Source organism: Loxodonta africana, chromosome 18 (assembly GCF_030014295.1).
Source record: "Loxodonta africana isolate mLoxAfr1 chromosome 18, mLoxAfr1.hap2, whole genome shotgun sequence".
NCBI classification, from domain to species: Eukaryota; Metazoa; Chordata; class Mammalia; order Proboscidea; family Elephantidae; genus Loxodonta; species Loxodonta africana.
In genome coordinates, this window is record NC_087359.1 from 33197616 (window position 1) to 33216794 (window position 19179).

General features: G+C 52.0%; 3 non-coding genes across 3 annotated transcripts; all 3 read left to right on the top strand.

Annotated features, from left to right (window-relative positions):
* The first annotated feature begins 639 nt into the window (after nt 1–639).
* On the top strand, nt 640–830 carry LOC135228170 (U2 spliceosomal RNA). The gene has a single exon (XR_010318500.1). It is a non-coding gene; the product is annotated as a U2 spliceosomal RNA (small nuclear RNA).
* A 6422-nt stretch (nt 831–7252) lies between these two features.
* LOC135228171 (U2 spliceosomal RNA) lies at nt 7253–7443 on the top strand. The gene has a single exon (XR_010318501.1). It is a non-coding gene; the product is annotated as a U2 spliceosomal RNA (small nuclear RNA).
* A 6422-nt stretch (nt 7444–13865) lies between these two features.
* On the top strand, nt 13866–14056 carry LOC135228172 (U2 spliceosomal RNA). The gene has a single exon (XR_010318502.1). It is a non-coding gene; the product is annotated as a U2 spliceosomal RNA (small nuclear RNA).
* The last annotated feature ends 5123 nt before the right edge of the window (nt 14057–19179 follow it).

Consider the following 19179-nt stretch of genomic DNA (forward strand, 5'->3'; position numbering starts at 1 on the left):
CGCCCACCAAGAAGAAAAGAAGAAAATTAATGGTAAATAAATCCTCATCATCATAAAAGAGAGGGAGGGAGAGAGAGAAGGTGAAATCGAGATACGTGTGTGTACACTTATCCGTATATGTCTATATACATACGTGTGTGGAGGTGGTATACGGTTAGGAGGACACTGGGAAACCCTTTCAGCGTAGCTGTGCGTTTAAGGATTTGAAAGAAAAACCTCATAGAGCGGTTTGCGTCTTGCTCGTCCTGGGTTTTTCCTCCTTTTTCCCAGGGCGACGCGGCTGAAGGAGCTGTCCCACCCCATCCTCTCTGTTGATTTACGTGCGGCTGGGTTTGGGTTTGGGTTTGGGTTCCAAGGCGAGGGGGCGGTCCCGCCGAGCCGGAGAAGGCCCGTGTGGGCGGTTCATGCAAATGAGAAATGTCTGTTTCGCCCGGAAGCTAGGGGAGCTGAAAAGTTAAAAGGTGCAAAAGGCCCCAATAAGTATCAACCTGCCAAGCCACGTATTCGCTGAGGTTCTGACAGCAGAACGGTGGCAAAAGTAGGAGAGCGGGTGAGTCCTGGGTTGAGGCTGTGTGTGCTCACCGTGAGCTGAAGATGTGTGAGGGGAGCAGTGCCCCGGCGAGGGGGGCGGAGCCCGGCATCGCTTCTCGGCCTTTTGGCTAAGATCAAGTGTAGTATCTGTTCTTATCAGTTTAATATCTGATACGTCCTCTATCCGAGGACAATATATTAAATGGATTTTTGGAGCTGGGAGTTGGAATAGGAGCTTGCTCCGTCCACTCCACGCATCGACCTGGTATTGCAGTACCTCCAGGAACGGTGCACCCCCCTGCGGGGACCACAACCGGCGGTCTAACAGCAGCAGAAATGGCGCGCTTCTCCTTGTCTTTTGCGTTTATCCGGCGCCCGCGTCTTCTAGCCGGGGCGCCTTACGGAGTAATGTCTCCTCTTCGCCGGCGAGACAGCAGCTCGGGTCCTCACGTCTGCCACACCTCTGAACAAGCCTACCGGGCGGGTTTGCCGCTCAGGCCCCCCCTGGGGTCCACCCACCGCGCTGCAGAAAATTCGGTGTTTCACCGCTTTGGGAAGCGCCGCCTCCTCTGGCCCTAGTGGGCTCTGACCACGTGTGCACAGGGACATCAAGTGGACGCTGCCACCGGGGCTCAGGGCTGGCCCTGCACATCAACCCGGGTACGGCCTATTCGTCAGCTGGAATACATACGTCGCACACCTTATACAACAGGCTCAACACCCACGGAGGCAGCAGTCAGGAAGTCAAAAGACGCCTTGCGTTGGGCGAATGTGCTGCAAAAGGCCTCTTTAAAGTGCTGAAAAGCCAAGGCGTCGCCTTGGAGACTGAGGTGCGCCTGACCCAAGCCGTGGTCTTTGCAATCGCCTCCTACGCATGCGAAAGCTGGACGACGAATAAAGAAGACCGAAAGGAGAATTGACGCCTTGGGATCTTCGTGTCGGAGAAGAATACTGGCGATACTACTACCGTGGACTGCCAAAAGAACCAACGCACCTGTCTTGGAAGAAGTACAACCAGCATGCTCCTGGAAGCAAGGACGGCGCCCACACACATACTTCGGACGCGTCGTCAGGAGGGATCAGTCCCTGGAGAAGGGCGCCATGCTTGGTAAAGTAGAGAGGGTCAGCGAAAAAGAGGGAAGACCCTCAGTGAGGTGGATCGACACAGTGGCTTAAGCACAACGACGATTGGGGGGATGGCGCCGTACGTAGGGTCGCTATGAGTCGGAACCGACCGGATGGCACCTAAGAGCAACAACAACGTACAACAGGCACACTTTTGTATTGCGCGTGCATACGTGTAACGAGATGTATGAGTGATAGAGAGCGCGAAGGACCAGAGGGGGGAGCGTGCGAGTACCTCCAGTGGTATAACGGTTACACTGGCACTCTATATACCAAGTGGAAACCCTGGGGGCCTAGTGGTTAAGCACTGCGGCTGTTCACCAAGAGCTCGGCAGTTCCCATCCGCCGGGCCCTCCTTGGCAACTCTACGGGGCGGTTCTGCTCTGTCCCGTAGGGTCGCTGTGGGTTGGAATCGACTCGATGGCAGCGGGTTTGGTTTGGGTTTTGTCTTCGTTTTTTTAATCAAGTCGGATGGTATTAGTTGGTGGTAATGCTGGAAACCCCGGTGGCGTAGTGGGTAAGTGCTATGGCTGCTGACCAAAAGGTCGGCGGTTGGAATCCGCCAGGAGCTCCTTGGAAACTCTGTGGGGCGGTTCTACTCTGTCCTATAGGGCCGCTGTGAGTCGGAATCGAGTCGAGGGCAGTGGGTTTGGTTTTTTGCTTTTAATGCTGGAGATAAGTTAGAGACGGATGCTGTAAACCCTAGACTCCAGCGACGAAGGCGTAAAACAAAGAGGTAGGGCGCGTTTTGATGAGAATGCACAGAAAGTGCAACCCTCGTCCGTTGCTGGGGGGAGCGTACCACCACGTTCGTTCCAGTTGCTTTGGAGAAGCCCGGCGGTTCCTCAGACACTCAAACAAACATGGAGTCACCGTATGACCCAGCGCTCCCCCTCCTAGGTATATATACCAGCCAACCAGTTGTTGCCGTTGAATCGATCCCAGCCCCATGACAACCCCACCTGTGTCCGAGTAGAACTGTGCTCCACGGGCGTTTCGATGACTCACCCTTTGGAGGCGGACCACCGCCAGGCCTTTCTTCCGAGGTGCCTCTGGGTGGACTCCGACTTCCAACCTTTAGGTTAGCCGTCGTCGAGTGCTTTGCACCGCCCGGGGGAATCCCGCCTTGCAAACACACCCTGCTTTTTCTTCTCCCTTCCCTGACTTTGCTCAGGCGCTTTCTTTTGCCTTGAACACCCGCCCCTTCGCCAGCTCTTCTGCCTATTGTAGTTGTTAGGTGCCCTGGAGTCAGAGCTGCCCCTCCCCCCCACCCCCCGTAGGGTTGCCTAGGCTGTTTATTGTTATGAAAGCTGCCTCTGGGTGGGCGTGAACCTCCAGGTTCCCGCTAGCAGCAAGCAGTTAAGCATTTGCACCACCCAGAGAATCCAGTGAAGGCATAAGACCACACAGGAGCTAAACTCGCTCATTGCAACAGTTTTCAAAATAGCCCAAAGGCGGAAACAGCCAACACATCCGTCAACGGACGAACGGGAAAAAACGAAACGTGGTGTATTCGTACAAGGCGGTTGTAAAAGTTTTGCACATGTTTTTCTTGTGAAGTTATTTTCCTTGAGGGTATTGTGAGGTTTACTGCTGCTTTTTCCAATCCCCTGTATGTCTTTTCTCCTTCTCCTTCCTCTTCACTTTCTCCTTTTCCTTCTTCTCCTCCTCCTCCTCCTCCTTCCTCTCCTTCTCCTTATCCTCTTCTTCCTCCTACTCCTCCTTCACCTCCTTCTTCTACTGCCTTGTCGCCCTGGTTCCCTAGTCCAATGTTGAGTAGACCTGGTGCAAACCTGACTTTCTTGCCTTGTTGTTGATCGTACAGGAAAGATATTCAGTCTTTCACCATGAGGTATGTCAACTCTAGATTTTCTTAGCTGCCCGTTATCGGGTAGACGTTCCATTTTACTCCAAACTTGGTTGTTTTTTAAATCATGAATTGGTGTTGAATTTCGTCAAATGCTTTTTCTATACCCCTCGAGATGAGCAAGGAGCCCCGGTGGCACAACACTTAGGTGCTTGGGCTGCTAACCACAAGGTTGGCAGTTCGAACCCGCCCAGCAGCTCCTTGGGAGAACGACCTGGCAAACCGCTCTCATAAAGATGATAGCCTAGGAAAGCCTATGGGGCAGTTCTCTGTCACATGGGGTCGGTTATGAGTCGAAATCGACTGGATGTCACCTAACGACAGCAATAACAACTTTGAGGTAATTTCTTCCTTTTTAGTCTGTTAACGTAGTGCATTACATTGATCTTAAAAGTTAAAGTAACTTCGGACCGAATCCTGGTTTCGGGTCCGGCATGTCAACGGCTCTGAACCACCAGTCCTGTCCTCACCACAAGAAAAAACTGAAAAAGTGGACATCAACGACTCGTTTTACACCCATCAGGGAATAGAGTTCGCGGGGCAAATTATCGTCCAGAAAACCGGAGAGGCACACACGCCAATACAAAGAATCACCGCTGCCTCTGGGCCTAACATCGGGGCTTTGCCAGGGATTACAGCTTGAGAGAACATCAGTTCCTTTGACCTGGTACGTGATGGCCGGCTTTCAACAAAAGATTGCGAGGGAAAAACAAAACAAAACAGTCCAAAGAGACAGGGCAGGCATCAGAAACAGAGTCCGATATTGCAGATTTGGGCAATATCAGATCGAGATTTATAATAACTATGATTACTACGCTCTAATGGAAATGTCAGCAGAGAGGCCGAAACTCTTAAGTATCAAAAGAAAATCTAGAAAGAAAGACGAAACAAAACCTTGTAACAGGGATGAAGAATGTTCATCCGTAGACCGGACATGGCTGAGGAAAGAATCAGTGAGCGTGGAGACATGTCAATAGAAACTCCCCCAAACGGAAAAGTAAGCAGAAGAAAAGACTGAGGAAAAAGAGGAGCATCCAGGAACCGTGGGACAACCACAAGTGATGTAACAAACGAGCCATGGAAAGACCGGAAGGAGAAGAAAGAGAGAACGGAACAGAAGAGATACGTAATGGAATGTCACGTAATGTAATAACGTAATAATGGCTGATACCTGTCCAGAACTGTCCGTAGGGACCAAAGCATAGGGGGCTGAGAGAACACCGAGCAGGAGAAACAAAACCAGAACAAAACCAATCGAAAGCCTAAACCTAGGCACATCATATTCCATTCAAACTGCAGAAAATTGAAGGTAAAATCTTGAAAGAAGCCAAAACACAAACAAACAAACGAAAAGCCACCTTAGCTATAAAGGAACAAGGGTAAGAGTTACATCAGACTTCTCTTCATAAACCGTGCAAGCGAGGAGAGAGTGGAGCGACATATTTAAAGTCTTGAAAGGAAAGACAGCAACCTAGAATTCTGTGCCCCAGGATTTAAAGACTTTCCCAGTCAAACACAACTTGCGGGAATTGTTGGCACTAGACCCGCCCTGCAAGAAATGCTAAAAGGAGTTCTTCAGGGAGAAGGAAAATTACATAGATCCGAGACTCGGATGGACAGAAAGAAAGGAAGAGCGTTCGAGAAGAAATAACATGAGGGTAAAACCGAATATTCTATTTTTTCTTGTGCTTAACCGATCTCGCATAACCATTTATTTAAAATAATAATAGTGGCAACGCTCTACTGGATGATTATAGCTTATGGATAAGTGAGATGTATGACAGCAATGCTAGGAGGGACGGGGGCGCGGTGGGTGTTCTCTTTCTCTCTGCGGTGGTCCTCAACGTCCATCTTCCCTGACTGCCCCCGACCCCAGCCTGGAGTTCAGCTTCGAGTGGCATACCACCCACTCCCTCACCTCCTTCCCGCCATCGGTCCAGCCGCGGGTCTCCCGTCCTACTGCGCACCCGCTCATTCCTTGGGGATTTTAGCTGCCGGCTCACTGTCTCTCGCCGACTTACTCCTGTCGCGATTCCCGGTGATGGCAACACCCGCGCAGATGATCCTTCCAACACCCTGGCCTGATCTCAGCTCCTTAACCTTGACCCCCATACTATAATCTACGGCCCGTGTTCAGATTTCGCCAATCATCTCAACAGAGCCCCTTACTGCCATTTGTTTTCCTGGCCCAGGAGCCAGTCCGGGATCACTTGTTGCGTTTGGTTGGCATGTCCCTCTAAGTCTCTGTGGGGCGGAGGCTTTAACTTTGCCCAAAGCATTTGGTCTTTATCCTTGGTCCCTGAGAGATGATAGCCTCTAAAACGTTGGGACCGTGCCCCAGTGAGTGAAGTGTCTTGGATGAGGGCTCCAGACCACACCACCTAATGAGGTGCCTCTTTGGTGGGGGTTGGCCAGGCCAGAAGGACTCAGTTGACTGCAGGGCGCGGGGCGGGGGGTGGGGTGGGGGGGTGGGGAGGCACGATTCAATCAATCCTGCCTGCTTAATGAGGCTTCGATAAAGGCTCTGGACTCGGAAGCTCCCCGGGCTTCCCGGTTGGTGAAAGGCATCCATGCAGGGGCGAGGGTAGCGCATCCCTTTTTGGCACGTGGAAGCTCCGCGTTGGGAACGCTCCCAGGCCTCAGGCTCTGCGTCTCTTCGTTTGTATCCTTTTTGCTGTAATAAAACTGTAATCCTAAGCAGAGCGCTTTCCCGAGTTCTGTGAGTCGTTGTAGCAAATTACCAAACCTGAGGGAGTAGTGGGAGCTAGCAGGCCGGAAGTGAGAGGGAGCCCCTGGGGCCCCCGGAGCTTACCGCTTGGCATCCCGACCCGGGGTAGTGGGAAAACTCCCAATTTGTAGCGGGCAGGTCAGCCTCAGCCACCCCGGCCTCCCACGCTCTTCCTCGGGAACCTCCTTAGGGCGTCTGAACTGGTGGCTCCTTGTGCCTGGAATGCTCCTCCCCTCGCAGGAGAGGACTGGATTTACCGCGAAGCTGTGTCCTCCCCACGGAGGGCCCCGTACCCAGGAGTCGCCGGTCCACCCGGTGAACCTGTCATCGCCTGCATTGCCCGGGGGACTGTACTCTGGCGACGCCCACCAAGAAGAAAAGAAGAAAATTAATGGTAAATAAATCCTCATCATCATAAAAGAGAGGGAGGGAGAGAGAGAAGGTGAAATCGAGATACGTGTGTGTACACTTATCCGTATATGTCTATATACATACGTGTGTGGAGGTGGTATACGGTTAGGAGGACACTGTGAAACCCTTTCAGCGTAGCTGTGCGTTTAAGGATTTGAAAGAAAAACCTCATAGAGCGGTTTGCGTCTTGCTCGTCCTGGGTTTTTCCTCCTTTTTCCCAGGGCGACGCGGCTGAAGGAGCTGTCCCACCCCATCCTCTCTGTTGATTTACGTGCGGCTGGGTTTGGGTTTGGGTTTGGGTTCCAAGGCGAGGGGGCGGTCCCGCCGAGCCGGAGAAGGCCCGTGTGGGCGGTTCATGCAAATGAGAAATGTCTGTTTCGCCCGGAAGCTAGGGGAGCTGAAAAGTTAAAAGGTGCAAAAGGCCCCAATAAGTATCAACCTGCCAAGCCACGTATTCGCTGAGGTTCTGACAGCAGAACGGTGGCAAAAGTAGGAGAGCGGGTGAGTCCTGGGTTGAGGCTGTGTGTGCTCACCGTGAGCTGAAGATGTGTGAGGGGAGCAGTGCCCCGGCGAGGGGGGCGGAGCCCGGCATCGCTTCTCGGCCTTTTGGCTAAGATCAAGTGTAGTATCTGTTCTTATCAGTTTAATATCTGATACGTCCTCTATCCGAGGACAATATATTAAATGGATTTTTGGAGCTGGGAGTTGGAATAGGAGCTTGCTCCGTCCACTCCACGCATCGACCTGGTATTGCAGTACCTCCAGGAACGGTGCACCCCCCTGCGGGGACCACAACCGGCGGTCTAACAGCAGCAGAAATGGCGCGCTTCTCCTTGTCTTTTGCGTTTATCCGGCGCCCGCGTCTTCTAGCCGGGGCGCCTTACGGAGTAATGTCTCCTCTTCGCCGGCGAGACAGCAGCTCGGGTCCTCACGTCTGCCACACCTCTGAACAAGCCTACCGGGCGGGTTTGCCGCTCAGGCCCCCCCTGGGGTCCACCCACCGCGCTGCAGAAAATTCGGTGTTTCACCGCTTTGGGAAGCGCCGCCTCCTCTGGCCCTAGTGGGCTCTGACCACGTGTGCACAGGGACATCAAGTGGACGCTGCCACCGGGGCTCAGGGCTGGCCCTGCACATCAACCCGGGTACGGCCTATTCGTCAGCTGGAATACATACGTCGCACACCTTATACAACAGGCTCAACACCCACGGAGGCAGCAGTCAGGAAGTCAAAAGACGCCTTGCGTTGGGCGAATGTGCTGCAAAAGGCCTCTTTAAAGTGCTGAAAAGCCAAGGCGTCGCCTTGGAGACTGAGGTGCGCCTGACCCAAGCCGTGGTCTTTGCAATCGCCTCCTACGCATGCGAAAGCTGGACGACGAATAAAGAAGACCGAAAGGAGAATTGACGCCTTGGGATCTTCGTGTCGGAGAAGAATACTGGCGATACTACTACCGTGGACTGCCAAAAGAACCAACGCACCTGTCTTGGAAGAAGTACAACCAGCATGCTCCTGGAAGCAAGGACGGCGCCCACACACATACTTCGGACGCGTCGTCAGGAGGGATCAGTCCCTGGAGAAGGGCGCCATGCTTGGTAAAGTAGAGAGGGTCAGCGAAAAAGAGGGAAGACCCTCAGTGAGGTGGATCGACACAGTGGCTTAAGCACAACGACGATTGGGGGGATGGCGCCGTACGTAGGGTCGCTATGAGTCGGAACCGACCGGATGGCACCTAAGAGCAACAACAACGTACAACAGGCACACTTTTGTATTGCGCGTGCATACGTGTAACGAGATGTATGAGTGATAGAGAGCGCGAAGGACCAGAGGGGGGAGCGTGCGAGTACCTCCAGTGGTATAACGGTTACACTGGCACTCTATATACCAAGTGGAAACCCTGGGGGCCTAGTGGTTAAGCACTGCGGCTGTTCACCAAGAGCTCGGCAGTTCCCATCCGCCGGGCCCTCCTTGGCAACTCTACGGGGCGGTTCTGCTCTGTCCCGTAGGGTCGCTGTGGGTTGGAATCGACTCGATGGCAGCGGGTTTGGTTTGGGTTTTGTCTTCGTTTTTTTAATCAAGTCGGATGGTATTAGTTGGTGGTAATGCTGGAAACCCCGGTGGCGTAGTGGGTAAGTGCTATGGCTGCTGACCAAAAGGTCGGCGGTTGGAATCCGCCAGGAGCTCCTTGGAAACTCTGTGGGGCGGTTCTACTCTGTCCTATAGGGCCGCTGTGAGTCGGAATCGAGTCGAGGGCAGTGGGTTTGGTTTTTTGCTTTTAATGCTGGAGATAAGTTAGAGACGGATGCTGTAAACCCTAGACTCCAGCGACGAAGGCGTAAAACAAAGAGGTAGGGCGCGTTTTGATGAGAATGCACAGAAAGTGCAACCCTCGTCCGTTGCTGGGGGGAGCGTACCACCACGTTCGTTCCAGTTGCTTTGGAGAAGCCCGGCGGTTCCTCAGACACTCAAACAAACATGGAGTCACCGTATGACCCAGCGCTCCCCCTCCTAGGTATATATACCAGCCAACCAGTTGTTGCCGTTGAATCGATCCCAGCCCCATGACAACCCCACCTGTGTCCGAGTAGAACTGTGCTCCACGGGCGTTTCGATGACTCACCCTTTGGAGGCGGACCACCGCCAGGCCTTTCTTCCGAGGTGCCTCTGGGTGGACTCCGACTTCCAACCTTTAGGTTAGCCGTCGTCGAGTGCTTTGCACCGCCCGGGGGAATCCCGCCTTGCAAACACACCCTGCTTTTTCTTCTCCCTTCCCTGACTTTGCTCAGGCGCTTTCTTTTGCCTTGAACACCCGCCCCTTCGCCAGCTCTTCTGCCTATTGTAGTTGTTAGGTGCCCTGGAGTCAGAGCTGCCCCTCCCCCCCACCCCCCGTAGGGTTGCCTAGGCTGTTTATTGTTATGAAAGCTGCCTCTGGGTGGGCGTGAACCTCCAGGTTCCCGCTAGCAGCAAGCAGTTAAGCATTTGCACCACCCAGAGAATCCAGTGAAGGCATAAGACCACACAGGAGCTAAACTTGCTCATTGCAACAGTTTTCAAAATAGCCCAAAGGCGGAAACAGCCAACACATCCGTCAACGGACGAACGGGAAAAAACGAAACGTGGTGTATTCGTACAAGGCGGTTGTAAAAGTTTTGCACATGTTTTTCTTGTGAAGTTATTTTCCTTGAGGGTATTGTGAGGTTTACTGCTGCTTTTTCCAATCCCCTGTATGTCTTTTCTCCTTCTCCTTCCTCTTCACTTTCTCCTTTTCCTTCTTCTCCTCCTCCTCCTCCTCCTTCCTCTCCTTCTCCTTATCCTCTTCTTCCTCCTACTCCTCCTTCACCTCCTTCTTCTACTGCCTTGTCGCCCTGGTTCCCTAGTCCAATGTTGAGTAGACCTGGTGCAAACCTGACTTTCTTGCCTTGTTGTTGATCGTACAGGAAAGATATTCAGTCTTTCACCATGAGGTATGTCAACTCTAGATTTTCTTAGCTGCCCGTTATCGGGTAGACGTTCCATTTTACTCCAAACTTGGTTGTTTTTTAAATCATGAATTGGTGTTGAATTTCGTCAAATGCTTTTTCTATACCCCTCGAGATGAGCAAGGAGCCCCGGTGGCACAACACTTAGGTGCTTGGGCTGCTAACCACAAGGTTGGCAGTTCGAACCCGCCCAGCAGCTCCTTGGGAGAACGACCTGGCAAACCGCTCTCATAAAGATGATAGCCTAGGAAAGCCTATGGGGCAGTTCTCTGTCACATGGGGTCGGTTATGAGTCGAAATCGACTGGATGTCACCTAACGACAGCAATAACAACTTTGAGGTAATTTCTTCCTTTTTAGTCTGTTAACGTAGTGCATTACATTGATCTTAAAAGTTAAAGTAACTTCGGACCGAATCCTGGTTTCGGGTCCGGCATGTCAACGGCTCTGAACCACCAGTCCTGTCCTCACCACAAGAAAAAACTGAAAAAGTGGACATCAACGACTCGTTTTACACCCATCAGGGAATAGAGTTCGCGGGGCAAATTATCGTCCAGAAAACCGGAGAGGCACACACGCCAATACAAAGAATCACCGCTGCCTCTGGGCCTAACATCGGGGCTTTGCCAGGGATTACAGCTTGAGAGAACATCAGTTCCTTTGACCTGGTACGTGATGGCCGGCTTTCAACAAAAGATTGCGAGGGAAAAACAAAACAAAACAGTCCAAAGAGACAGGGCAGGCATCAGAAACAGAGTCCGATATTGCAGATTTGGGCAATATCAGATCGAGATTTATAATAACTATGATTACTACGCTCTAATGGAAATGTCAGCAGAGAGGCCGAAACTCTTAAGTATCAAAAGAAAATCTAGAAAGAAAGACGAAACAAAACCTTGTAACAGGGATGAAGAATGTTCATCCGTAGACCGGACATGGCTGAGGAAAGAATCAGTGAGCGTGGAGACATGTCAATAGAAACTCCCCCAAACGGAAAAGTAAGCAGAAGAAAAGACTGAGGAAAAAGAGGAGCATCCAGGAACCGTGGGACAACCACAAGTGATGTAACAAACGAGCCATGGAAAGACCGGAAGGAGAAGAAAGAGAGAACGGAACAGAAGAGATACGTAATGGAATGTCACGTAATGTAATAACGTAATAATGGCTGATACCTGTCCAGAACTGTCCGTAGGGACCAAAGCATAGGGGGCTGAGAGAACACCGAGCAGGAGAAACAAAACCAGAACAAAACCAATCGAAAGCCTAAACCTAGGCACATCATATTCCATTCAAACTGCAGAAAATTGAAGGTAAAATCTTGAAAGAAGCCAAAACACAAACAAACAAACGAAAAGCCACCTTAGCTATAAAGGAACAAGGGTAAGAGTTACATCAGACTTCTCTTCATAAACCGTGCAAGCGAGGAGAGAGTGGAGCGACATATTTAAAGTCTTGAAAGGAAAGACAGCAACCTAGAATTCTGTGCCCCAGGATTTAAAGACTTTCCCAGTCAAACACAACTTGCGGGAATTGTTGGCACTAGACCCGCCCTGCAAGAAATGCTAAAAGGAGTTCTTCAGGGAGAAGGAAAATTACATAGATCCGAGACTCGGATGGACAGAAAGAAAGGAAGAGCGTTCGAGAAGAAATAACATGAGGGTAAAACCGAATATTCTATTTTTTCTTGTGCTTAACCGATCTCGCATAACCATTTATTTAAAATAATAATAGTGGCAACGCTCTACTGGATGATTATAGCTTATGGATAAGTGAGATGTATGACAGCAATGCTAGGAGGGACGGGGGCGCGGTGGGTGTTCTCTTTCTCTCTGCGGTGGTCCTCAACGTCCATCTTCCCTGACTGCCCCCGACCCCAGCCTGGAGTTCAGCTTCGAGTGGCATACCACCCACTCCCTCACCTCCTTCCCGCCATCGGTCCAGCCGCGGGTCTCCCGTCCTACTGCGCACCCGCTCATTCCTTGGGGATTTTAGCTGCCGGCTCACTGTCTCTCGCCGACTTACTCCTGTCGCGATTCCCGGTGATGGCAACACCCGCGCAGATGATCCTTCCAACACCCTGGCCTGATCTCAGCTCCTTAACCTTGACCCCCATACTATAATCTACGGCCCGTGTTCAGATTTCGCCAATCATCTCAACAGAGCCCCTTACTGCCATTTGTTTTCCTGGCCCAGGAGCCAGTCCGGGATCACTTGTTGCGTTTGGTTGGCATGTCCCTCTAAGTCTCTGTGGGGCGGAGGCTTTAACTTTGCCCAAAGCATTTGGTCTTTATCCTTGGTCCCTGAGAGATGATAGCCTCTAAAACGTTGGGACCGTGCCCCAGTGAGTGAAGTGTCTTGGATGAGGGCTCCAGACCACACCACCTAATGAGGTGCCTCTTTGGTGGGGGTTGGCCAGGCCAGAAGGACTCAGTTGACTGCAGGGCGCGGGGCGGGGGGTGGGGTGGGGGGGTGGGGAGGCACGATTCAATCAATCCTGCCTGCTTAATGAGGCTTCGATAAAGGCTCTGGACTCGGAAGCTCCCCGGGCTTCCCGGTTGGTGAAAGGCATCCATGCAGGGGCGAGGGTAGCGCATCCCTTTTTGGCACGTGGAAGCTCCGCGTTGGGAACGCTCCCAGGCCTCAGGCTCTGCGTCTCTTCGTTTGTATCCTTTTTGCTGTAATAAAACTGTAATCCTAAGCAGAGCGCTTTCCCGAGTTCTGTGAGTCGTTGTAGCAAATTACCAAACCTGAGGGAGTAGTGGGAGCTAGCAGGCCGGAAGTGAGAGGGAGCCCCTGGGGCCCCCGGAGCTTACCGCTTGGCATCCCGACCCGGGGTAGTGGGAAAACTCCCAATTTGTAGCGGGCAGGTCAGCCTCAGCCACCCCGGCCTCCCACGCTCTTCCTCGGGAACCTCCTTAGGGCGTCTGAACTGGTGGCTCCTTGTGCCTGGAATGCTCCTCCCCTCGCAGGAGAGGACTGGATTTACCGCGAAGCTGTGTCCTCCCCACGGAGGGCCCCGTACCCAGGAGTCGCCGGTCCACCCGGTGAACCTGTCATCGCCTGCATTGCCCGGGGGACTGTACTCTGGCGACGCCCACCAAGAAGAAAAGAAGAAAATTAATGGTAAATAAATCCTCATCATCATAAAAGAGAGGGAGGGAGAGAGAGAAGGTGAAATCGAGATACGTGTGTGTACACTTATCCGTATATGTCTATATACATACGTGTGTGGAGGTGGTATACGGTTAGGAGGACACTGGGAAACCCTTTCAGCGTAGCTGTGCGTTTAAGGATTTGAAAGAAAAACCTCATAGAGCGGTTTGCGTCTTGCTCGTCCTGGGTTTTTCCTCCTTTTTCCCAGGGCGACGCGGCTGAAGGAGCTGTCCCACCCCATCCTCTCTGTTGATTTACGTGCGGCTGGGTTTGGGTTTGGGTTTGGGTTCCAAGGCGAGGGGGCGGTCCCGCCGAGCCGGAGAAGGCCCGTGTGGGCGGTTCATGCAAATGAGAAATGTCTGTTTCGCCCGGAAGCTAGGGGAGCTGAAAAGTTAAAAGGTGCAAAAGGCCCCAATAAGTATCAACCTGCCAAGCCACGTATTCGCTGAGGTTCTGACAGCAGAACGGTGGCAAAAGTAGGAGAGCGGGTGAGTCCTGGGTTGAGGCTGTGTGTGCTCACCGTGAGCTGAAGATGTGTGAGGGGAGCAGTGCCCCGGCGAGGGGGGCGGAGCCCGGCATCGCTTCTCGGCCTTTTGGCTAAGATCAAGTGTAGTATCTGTTCTTATCAGTTTAATATCTGATACGTCCTCTATCCGAGGACAATATATTAAATGGATTTTTGGAGCTGGGAGTTGGAATAGGAGCTTGCTCCGTCCACTCCACGCATCGACCTGGTATTGCAGTACCTCCAGGAACGGTGCACCCCCCTGCGGGGACCACAACCGGCGGTCTAACAGCAGCAGAAATGGCGCGCTTCTCCTTGTCTTTTGCGTTTATCCGGCGCCCGCGTCTTCTAGCCGGGGCGCCTTACGGAGTAATGTCTCCTCTTCGCCGGCGAGACAGCAGCTCGGGTCCTCACGTCTGCCACACCTCTGAAAAGCCTACCGGGAGGGTTTGCCGCTCAGGCCCCCCCTGGGGTCCACCCACCGCGCTGCAGAAAATTCGGTGTTTCACCGCTTTGGGAAGCGCCGCCTCCTCTGGCCCTAGTGGGCTCTGACCACGTGTGCACAGGGACATCAAGTGGACGCTGCCACCGGGGCTCAGGGCTGGCCCTGCACATCAACCCGGGTACGGCCTATTCGTCAGCTGGAATACATACGTCGCACACCTTATACAACAGGCTCAACACCCACGGAGGCAGCAGTCAGGAAGTCAAAAGACGCCTTGCGTTGGGCGAATGTGCTGCAAAAGGCCTCTTTAAAGTGCTGAAAAGCCAAGGCGTCGCCTTGGAGACTGAGGTGCGCCTGACCCAAGCCGTGGTCTTTGCAATCGCCTCCTACGCATGCGAAAGCTGGACGACGAATAAAGAAGACCGAAAGGAGAATTGACGCCTTGGGATCTTCGTGTCGGAGAAGAATACTGGCGATACTACTACCGTGGACTGCCAAAAGAACCAACGCACCTGTCTTGGAAGAAGTACAACCAGCATGCTCCTGGAAGCAAGGACGGCGCCCACACACATACTTCGGACGCGTCGTCAGGAGGGATCAGTCCCTGGAGAAGGGCGCCATGCTTGGTAAAGTAGAGAGGGTCAGCGAAAAAGAGGGAAGACCCTCAGTGAGGTGGATCGACACAGTGGCTTAAGCACAACGACGATTGGGGGGATGGCGCCGTACGTAGGGTCGCTATGAGTCGGAACCGACCGGATGGCACCTAAGAGCAACAACAACGTACAACAGGCACACTTTTGTATTGCGCGTGCATACGTGTAACGAGATGTATGAGTGATAGAGAGCGCGAAGGACCAGAGGGGGGAGCGTGCGAGTACCTCCAGTGGTATAACGGTTACACTGGCACTCTATATACCAAGTGGAAACCCTGGGGGCCTAGTGGTTAAGCACTGCGGCTGTTCACCAAGAGCTCGGCAGTTCCCATCCGCCGGGCCCTCCTTGGCAACTCTACGGGGCGGTTCTGCTCTGTCCCGTAGGGTCGCTGTGGGTTGGAATCGACTCGATGGCAGCGGGTTTGGTTTGGGTTTTGTCTTCGTTTTTTTAATCAAGTCGGATGGTATTAGTTGGTGGTAATGCTGGAAACCCCGGTGGCGTAGTGGGTAAGTGCTATGGCTGCTGACCAAAAGGTCGGCGGTTGGAATCCGCCAGGAGCTCCTTGGAAACTCTGTGGGGCGGTTCTACTCTGTCCTATAGGGCCGCTGTGAGTCGGAATCGAGTCGAGGGCAGTGGGTTTGGTTTTTTGCTTTTAATGCTGGAGATAAGTTAGAGACGGATGCTGTAAACCCTAGACTCCAGCGACGAAGGCGTAAAACAAAGAGGTAGGGCGCGTTTTGATGAGAATGCACAGAAAGTGCAACCCTCGTCCGTTGCTGGGGGGAGCGTACCACCACGTTCGTTCCAGTTGCTTTGGAGAAGCCCGGCGGTTCCTCAGACACTCAAACAAACATGGAGTCACCGTATGACCCAGCGCTCCCCCTCCTAGGTATATATACCAGCCAACCAGTTGTTGCCGTTGAATCGATCCCAGCCCCATGACAACCCCACCTGTGTCCGAGTAGAACTGTGCTCCACGGGCGTTTCGATGACTCACCCTTTGGAGGCGGACCACCGCCAGGCCTTTCTTCCGAGGTGCCTCTGGGTGGACTCCGACTTCCAACCTTTAGGTTAGCCGTCGTCGAGTGCTTTGCACCGCCCGGGGGAATCCCGCCTTGCAAACACACCCTGCTTTTTCTTCTCCCTTCCCTGACTTTGCTCAGGCGCTTTCTTTTGCCTTGAACACCCGCCCCTTCGCCAGCTCTTCTGCCTATTGTAGTTGTTAGGTGCCCTGGAGTCAGAGCTGCCCCTCCCCCCCACCCCCCGTAGGGTTGCCTAGGCTGTTTATTGTTATGAAAGCTGCCTCTGGGTGGGCGTGAACCTCCAGGTTCCCGCTAGCAGCAAGCAGTTAAGCATTTGCACCACCCAGAGAATCCAGTGAAGGCATAAGACCACACAGGAGCTAAACTCGCTCATTGCAACAGTTTTCAAAATAGCCCAAAGGCGGAAACAGCCAACACATCCGTCAACGGACGAACGGGAAAAAACGAAACGTGGTGTATTCGTACAAGGCGGTTGTAAAAGTTTTGCACATGTTTTTCTTGTGAAGTTATTTTCCTTGAGGGTATTGTGAGGTTTACTGCTGCTTTTTCCAATCCCCTGTATGTCTTTTCTCCTTCTCCTTCCTCTTCACTTTCTCCTTTTCCTTCTTCTCCTCCTCCTTCCTCTCCTTCTCCTTATCCTCTTCTTCCTCCTACTCCTCCTTCACCTCCTTCTTCTACTGCCTTGTCGCCCTGGTTCCCTAGTCCAATGTTGAGTAGACCTGGTGCAAACCTGACTTTCTTGCCTTGTTGTTGATCGTACAGGAAAGATATTCAGTCTTTCACCATGAGGTATGTCAACTCTAGATTTTCTTAGCTGCCCGTTATCGGGTAGACGTTCCATTTTACTCCAAACTTGGTTGTTTTTTAAATCATGAATTGGTGTTGAATTTCGTCAAATGCTTTTTCTATACCCCTCGAGATGAGCAAGGAGCCCCGGTGGCACAACACTTAGGTGCTTGGGCTGCTAACCACAAGGTTGGCAGTTCGAACCCGCCCAGCAGCTCCTTGGGAGAACGACCTGGCAAACCGCTCTCATAAAGATGATAGCCTAGGAAAGCCTATGGGGCAGTTCTCTGTCACATGGGGTCGGTTATGAGTCGAAATCGACTGGATGTCACCTAACGACAGCAATAACAACTTTGAGGTAATTTCTTCCTTTTTAGTCTGTTAACGTAGTGCATTACATTGATCTTAAAAGTTAAAGTAACTTCGGACCGAATCCTGGTTTCGGGTCCGGCATGTCAACGGCTCTGAACCACCAGTCCTGTCCTCACCACAAGAAAAAACTGAAAAAGTGGACATCAACGACTCGTTTTACACCCATCAGGGAATAGAGTTCGCGGGGCAAATTATCGTCCAGAAAACCGGAGAGGCACACACGCCAATACAAAGAATCACCGCTGCCTCTGGGCCTAACATCGGGGCTTTGCCAGGGATTACAGCTTGAGAGAACATCAGTTCCTTTGACCTGGTACGTGATGGCCGGCTTTCAACAAAAGATTGCGAGGGAAAAACAAAACAAAACAGTCCAAAGAGACAGGGCAGGCATCAGAAACAGAGTCCGATATTGCAGATTTGGGCAATATCAGATCGAGATTTATAATAACTATGATTACTACGCTCTAATGGAAATGTCAGCAGAGAGGCCGAAACTCTTAAGTATCAAAAGAAAATCTAGAAAGAAAGACGAAACAAAACCTTGTAACAGGGATGAAGAATGTTCATCCGTAGACCGGACATGGCTGAGGAAAGAATCAGTGAGCGTGGAGACATGTCAATAGAAACTCCCCCAAACGGAAAAGTAAGCAGAAGAAAAGACTGAGGAAAAAGAGGAGCATCCAGGAACCGTGGGACAACCACAAGTGATGTAACAAACGAGCCATGGAAAGACCGGAAGGAGAAGAAAGAGAGAACGGAACAGAAGAGATACGTAATGGAATGTCACGTAATGTAATAACGTAATAATGGCTGATACCTGTCCAGAACTGTCCGTAGGGACCAAAGCATAGGGGGCTGAGAGAACACCGAGCAGGAGAAACAAAACCAGAACAAAACCAATCGAAAGCCTAAACCTAGGCACATCATATTCCATTCAAACTGCAGAAAATTGAAGGTAAAATCTTGAAAGAAGCCAAAACACAAACAAACAAACGAAAAGCCACCTTAGCTATAAAGGAACAAGGGTAAGAGTTACATCAGACTTCTCTTCATAAACCGTGCAAGCGAGGAGAGAGTGGAGCGACATATTTAAAGTCTTGAAAGGAAAGACAGCAACCTAGAATTCTGTGCCCCAGGATTTAAAGACTTTCCCAGTCAAACACAACTTGCGGGAATTGTTGGCACTAGACCCGCCCTGCAAGAAATGCTAAAAGGAGTTCTTCAGGGAGAAGGAAAATTACATAGATCCGAGACTCGGATGGACAGAAAGAAAGGAAGAGCGTTCGAGAAGAAATAACATGAGGGTAAAACCGAATATTCTATTTTTTCTTGTGCTTAACCGATCTCGCATAACCATTTATTTAAAATAATAATAGTGGCAACGCTCTACTGGATGATTATAGCTTATGGATAAGTGAGATGTATGACAGCAATGCTAGGAGGGACGGGGGCGCGGTGGGTGTTCTCTTTCTCTCTGCGGTGGTCCTCAACGTCCATCTTCCCTGACTGCCCCCGACCCCAGCCTGGAGTTCAGCTTCGAGTGGCATACCACCCACTCCCTCACCTCCTTCCCGCCATCGGTCCAGCCGCGGGTCTCCCGTCCTACTGCGCACCCGCTCATTCCTTGGGGATTTTAGCTGCCGGCTCACTGTCTCTCGCCGACTTACTCCTGTCGCGATTCCCGGTGATGGCAACACCCGCGCAGATGATCCTTCCAACACCCTGGCCTGATCTCAGCTCCTTAACCTTGACCCCCATACTATAATCTACGGCCCGTGTTCAGATTTCGCCAATCATCTCAACAGAGCCCCTTACTGCCATTTGTTTTCCTGGCCCAGGAGCCAGTCCGGGATCACTTGTTGCGTTTGGTTGGCATGTCCCTCTAAGTCTCTGTGGGGCGGAGGCTTTAACTTTGCCCAAAGCATTTGGTCTTTATCCTTGGTCCCTGAGAGATGATAGCCTCTAAAACGTTGGGACCGTGCCCCAGTGAGTGAAGTGTCTTGGATGAGGGCTCCAGACCACACCACCTAATGAGGTGCCTCTTTGGTGGGGGTTGGCCAGGCCAGAAGGACTCAGTTGACTGCAG